The 6,280-nt window shown below is 36.8% G+C and overlaps 1 pseudogene; it reads right to left on the reverse strand.

Moving 5' to 3' along the window:
* Positions 1–5,228: 5,228 nt before the first annotated feature.
* On the reverse strand, positions 5,229–5,906 carry LOC127642136 (histone H2B-like; annotated as a pseudogene).
* Between the last annotated feature and the right edge of the window lie 374 nt (positions 5,907–6,280).

The following is a 6,280-nucleotide window of genomic DNA, read 5'->3' on the forward strand; positions in this document are numbered from 1 at the left end:
TTTTCAACAGAGAAGCATGGCATCCTTCAAGGTTTAATGTTTCCTTTGTTCTTCTGTTACAGACTCAAGCACTCCAACTGCAGCATTTTCCTCTCCACTGTCTGTCTGTTCCTCTCCACCCTCGGTCTCTCCCTCACCAGCATTCTCCTCAACCACCTCATCAACCTCAAGTAGCTGTTCCACTTTTGTGGCAAACTGGGTAGAGAAGTTCCAGATACCATGGCAGAAGCTCCTTGAAGAGTTAGTGCAGAGTTTAGAAAGGAAGGCGAGACCTAGTCCGCGGCTGCGGCGAGAGATGGTAAGGATAGTGGTTTCTGAGATGATAAAGATGTGTAATAATCCAACCAAACACAATACTACAGAGATAGGCAAAATAATGGTGGCCAAGTATCCAGAAGCCCTCCAAGATGTCATAGAGGGCGATGTCATTGGACCTGGATATCATTCACTGGTAAAGCAACTCCAAGCCCGAGTTGAAAATGTGAAACGACCCAACACACCAAAGATAACGAAACGCAAGTTTACACCAGATGAGTATGATACTGAAGAGATTCCAGCTGAACAAAAAGCCAGAGTTCAAGACACATATGGCTGTGTCAACTGGGAGCCGAAATATTTGCCACTCTCTGAGACTATGGAGAGTCAGCAAGAAAAAAAAAACAAGATGAAGGAGATGTTTGAAGAGATTGACTACAATGCAGACAATGTAAAAAAGTTAGTACAGTCCACCTATTACACACAGCGTAAAGACATCAACAAGGGGACAAGCTTTCAGAAACTTAGCCGAGAGTGGCCCTTTTTGTTCAAGGAAGCTCGTATGGTAGCACACTTCCAAGAACTTACTGGTCTGAGTCTAATGGATACCTTCCTTGGCAATGTGGAGAAAAAAGGAAGACGTCTCTTAAACTTCTTCAAGAATGTTGATGCACAAAAACGCAAACAAGTCCTGGATGCTCTTCTCAAGTTTCAGACTGAGCGGGGCCATTTGGATGGTTGCTCACAAGACATCGTAAAGATGGTACTTCTTTTACTGGCTCATTTTGGTGAGAAGGAGGAGAACCTGCTCCAATACGTTGAGGAGACATGCCTGGTCCAAGAGGTTCAGATGGAGAAGTTGCCGGCAACACCTTGCGTAATTGCGTGTGGTAAGTAAACAAAAACTAAAAGTCTAACATTTAAGTCCTTGTAACTGAAGTTTATTTATTTCTTTTTTTGTTTTTTATGTTGTTAATCTTTTCAGGGCCCTGTTGCTTTTCTGCTGAGACATTCATGTTGAGCATTGACCAAAAGGTTGTCAACGACCACATCACTTCCTTCACCTCTGCCCTCTGCCTGATGTTTGGGAGTTTCTACTGCTTTAACATACACTACCCAGTGGAACTACGATCAACACTAGAGTTTCTCCAAAGGTACAGTTTATTTTTTGCTAGAACAATAAGTTCTTTGATTTCACCCATTAATTGTTACTTATTTTTTTATTTTGTTTTTCTTATGAAGGTGTTTCTTCTCAATAAATCCTGAGAGAGGCACCAAAGTCGAGTGGAATAAAAAAAAGAAAGTACTCCCAGTCAATCCTAGAGTCCTCACTCTGATTGCAGACCTTGCAGACCATGAATGGACATAGACACGCCTTATTAACTCTTTAGGGACAAGTGGTTATGGTATGAGTGGTTAATGTATGTTCAGGTATACTGTATGTTTAGAAATACTGTATGTTCAAGTATACAGTATGTGCGGTATACCGCACATATTTTGTTGTTAAAATTGTACCACAAGGTAAATTGAAAGCCAGTGTAAACTTCTCGTTGGAAAATGTCTGGTGGTTTCTGAAGGTACATGTTAAGCTTCACAGAGAGATCAGTGGATTTGTGCTGGTGAACTTGGTAGTTCCAGAAATTTCTTAGATGACATTTATTTATTTTTTTATAGTCATTAAGGTAATTGTTTAGTGATTTTTGTACTTAGTACAATTTCAAACCATTGCTCTTTACAGCTTCACAGAAGTGGAAAAACTTTCCTATATTTCAAAATGTAAGAAGAATATGTTTTTTTGTGGCCTATTGTTTGTTCAGGTTTATGGAGTATTATAAGTGTTGTGAAAATACTGTTGTCCCATGTAAATCACGCTTATGTGGGTCACTCCTTCGGAGCCATGCAGTTACACATAACACAGACTCTATACTTGATTCAAACTGTTAACTGGCCGTGTCTGACTTTTTTGACTTTTTAAAATGGACAGCTGCGGTGCTGCTTTCTGCCTTTCTGGAGTGTTTCTGGGCTGGGCAGAGTGGACAGGGCGGGCTGCCCTTCAACAGAGACAAGCATTTCTTTGCCTGTAAAATGCAGCTTACAATCCACTGTAACACAGCTGCTGGCTGTTTGCAGAGTTACACATAATACAGCCTGACTCAAACTATTGAGTCAACACTCAAGCTGTCATATGTAGTTTTGTCAATACAGTTTGTAAAAAAAAAAAAAAAAGCTGTCATATGCTGTTGAGGCTTTTTGTAATACAGAAGTGGGTATGGTTTAATGTAAATAAGGTTAAGCTAAATGTTGATGCTATAAAAACAGCTATGGCCATTTTCTTTCAAGATATTTTTGGGACTTTTAACCTTTATTTGAGAGAGACAGCTGAAGGTTGACAGGAAGGTGGGAGAATAACATGCAACCACAAACTAGAGACCTAGAGCATTTAGAGGATGTATGGTTGACAATAAGGGAGTTTCTAAGCAATTTACATAAGAGAAGTGCTCCCCATCCAGTTGCCGAAAAAAAAAATTCTTATAGATTTATCCAAATGTTTTTGATATCACAAAATGTCTCTGGTGTTTCTCAAGGTCTTGGTGTCTTCATGAGGCATTTTGAAGTGAACCTTTTTTATCCATTTTCAACTGGTCAAAAATGGTTACATTTGTCATGTCTATCGTATACTTATATCATAATGTGCTAAAGTTTTATACACTCTAAACTTGAATTGGTGACTGGACAATGTTTATTACATATTTATGAATAAGAATTAATACAGGTTCCCAACTTTTACATTATATATACCATTTGTGTGGAATACTGTTGACCTGCTATCTCTCCCTATATGGAGGGGTGGAGTGGAATGTTAAAGAACTGAGCTGGTAAGTTTAAAATATATACATCAGATATACATCTGTCTCAAACCTCAAACTATTGTTTTCCTTCCAATAGGCCAAGCCAAACATCTCCAAAGGTCCTGAAATTAATTCCTCTAAAACAACTATAGTGCGCTGAGGACGTAACATCACTTTCCTCAATAAATAATTACTTTCTAAATGTGAGATTAACTGTACATTTTATTGATTTGATACAGATTTCACTAAAATAATAGAAAATAACATGTGTAAGTTTAACAGATTTTTAACCCTTGTGCATCAATTTAAAAATTTACACATAGGTTCATTATGGACAAAAATGTCCATGTCCAAAAACGGTCATAAAAATATTATAGATTTATATTTTTTTCCACTTTCACTGACATCATTTTTTTAACCAGCATCAGCTCTAATCATAATGACCAAACATTCATTCATTTTTAGGATTTTAACCCTTTAAACGCTGGTTTGTTTACATAATGCCACTGTTGTTTTTTTAGGAAAAAATTAAAAATAGTAATTATTTTCAATTTAATAGATGCTAAGCAGAATTTTTTTCTTTGATTATTAGAGCCTCGGATATGTCAATGATTAACAACAACATTCATTTTGATGCTTTCATATTTTTTATGCAGTATCAGATTTTAAAAAAGCTACCACTCAGGTCCATAAAGGACAAAAATGGCCATGTCAAAAAGTGTCATAAAAATATTATAGAATAATTTTTTTCTACTTTCACTGACTTATATTTTAACCAGCATCAGTTCTAATCATAATTACCAAACATTCATTTATTTTCAGAATTTTAACACTTTAAACGCCGGTTTGTTTACATAATGCCACTGTTGTTTTTTTATAAAAAATATAATAATTATAATTATTTTCAATTCAATAAATGCTAAACAGAATTTTTTTATTATTAGAGCCTCAGACACATACAAACCACACTCTGAAATCCATACCAACACACTCACACAATTATATATTCATAATGTATCTAATTGGCTCTATAATATGCATAAGCCAAAAACAGCAGAAAACAACAACAAAAGCGATGATATGCCAAACCTGAAAAAATGGCACGATCTGGTAAAAAATATTTTAAATGTAAATTTTGAAGCCTTGCCAACATAATGAAAGCATGTTAAACAAGATTGCATAATTGTATATTTAAATGGCACTGGGATTAAAAATCGCAGTTTTAATGGGTTTCAATGTGCCATTTTTGTCCAAAACGATGCTAAGAGGGAGTATTTTGTGTAACTAGTGCAAAAAATATTTTTTTTTTTAAAGAAAATAGGGTGAAATATTAAAATTCCAATAAAAATTCACACCTGTGGAAAATTTTATGCAGTTAGCATTAACACAAAGTAATCAAAAAAACAAAACTGAAAAAGCCAAAAATGTCCACAAGGATGCACAAGGGTTAAGTTAGAAAATAAATGGATAGGTCACGGTAAACTGCACACACTGATAAGAAATGAATTAACATTAGCCTGGTTAGGGTTAATTGAATGGTTTAATAAGTATTTATTTGATTTTTAATATCGGTCAATACATATCTGATATTCAAATCCCTTGAGTGTGTATTGGTCATTTGGAATGGTTTCCTTTAATATTTGCATATTAACGGTGCTGAGTTAGTTTAAAAAACTGAAAAACAAAGCTTCAACAGTACCTGCGGCAGCACTGCTGTGGTCATCCATTCCCCACAGCCCACATTTCTTTATCTGGTTGGTACAGTTTTCTTATATGTATTAAGGGAAAAGCATAGAATACGATGCATTAAACTGAACAGCAGGTGGCGGCATGTGCTCATGATACCAGTCCGCCATTAAAATAGGTGTCTCCGTCCAAAACGGCAGTGGGGGTGTCTATGATGACAATCAAATACTATCTATTAAATCTGCCCACAACAGGCTGGTAGATAATTACTAAAAAAAAAAACATTTTCCAACCCTTCATTTTTTGTATAAATTTTTAGAATAAAATTATCTTCAACCAAAAAATATGTAACGCTAAAAATGTTAATTCGAGATTTACTGTAAAATAACACTTCTCATTTGGACCTCTATTGAATAATGTAAATGCCTGACATTTTTATTATTTAAATAAATTCTGCAGATTTTTTCACAGCTGCGTACAATATGCATTTGTTGCACGAAAATAATTTACGATTAAGAGAATTTCCAATTTGCCAACATTAAATCCTGCTGGTGGTTAACATCTACACACTACTTGCACAACATTGATGGGAAAAGATACAATTATTCATTCGGACTGGAAACCAATCTGCATAATATAGGAGATTTAAAAAAAACAAAAAAACAAGTTCTCTTTAAGTGACAACATGGGTGGCTCTTAAAAGAGCCTTTGGGTGCAGCTAGAGCTTCACTTTACTTGGAGCTGGTGTACTTGGTGACGGCCTTTGTGCCCTCAGACACGGCGTGTTTGGCCAGTTCACCGGGCAGCAGCAGACGCACGGCGGTCTGGATCTCTCTCGATGTGATGGTGGAGCGCTTGTTGTAGTGAGCGAGACGAAGACGACTCACCGGCGATGCGCTCGAAGATGTCGTTGACGAAGGAGTTCATGATGCCCATCGCCTTGGAGGAGATCCCGGTGTCAGGATGGACCTGCTTCAGGACTTTGTACACGTAGATAGCGTAACTCTCCTTCCTGGACTTTCTGCGCTTCTTTCCTCCCTTACCGGCGGCCTTCGTGACGGCCTTCTTGGATCCCTTCTTCGGGGCAGACTTCGCTGGTTCAGGCATTGCGTTACAATGACTCAAGTTCAAAGTACTATAAGTACAAAAATCGCAAAGACATATTTATACCCTCGTCTATGCTAATTTTCCGAGGAGTCAATGCGCACCTCTGATTGCGTGATTTTATTGGCTACACCCATTCCGTGATTTCATTGGTCAGCTACAAGTTTAATGGGAAGGAATAAGAGCCAATCAGAGGCTTCCACATCAAAGTCCCTCTTATCACATCATGTTTGAAAATCACCATCCCCCACAATATTCTGGTTCCTTTGTTCAGTTTTCCCGCTCATTTTTTAAAAAACATTTATATTATGAAAGAAGAGGGGGAAAACGGGAAATATTTGTTTATAAATATTGTGTATAGAAATATGCACAATATTATACATGTA

This window comes from Xyrauchen texanus, unplaced genomic scaffold (genome assembly GCF_025860055.1).
Source record: "Xyrauchen texanus isolate HMW12.3.18 unplaced genomic scaffold, RBS_HiC_50CHRs HiC_scaffold_402, whole genome shotgun sequence".
Classification (NCBI taxonomy): domain Eukaryota; kingdom Metazoa; phylum Chordata; class Actinopteri; order Cypriniformes; family Catostomidae; genus Xyrauchen; species Xyrauchen texanus.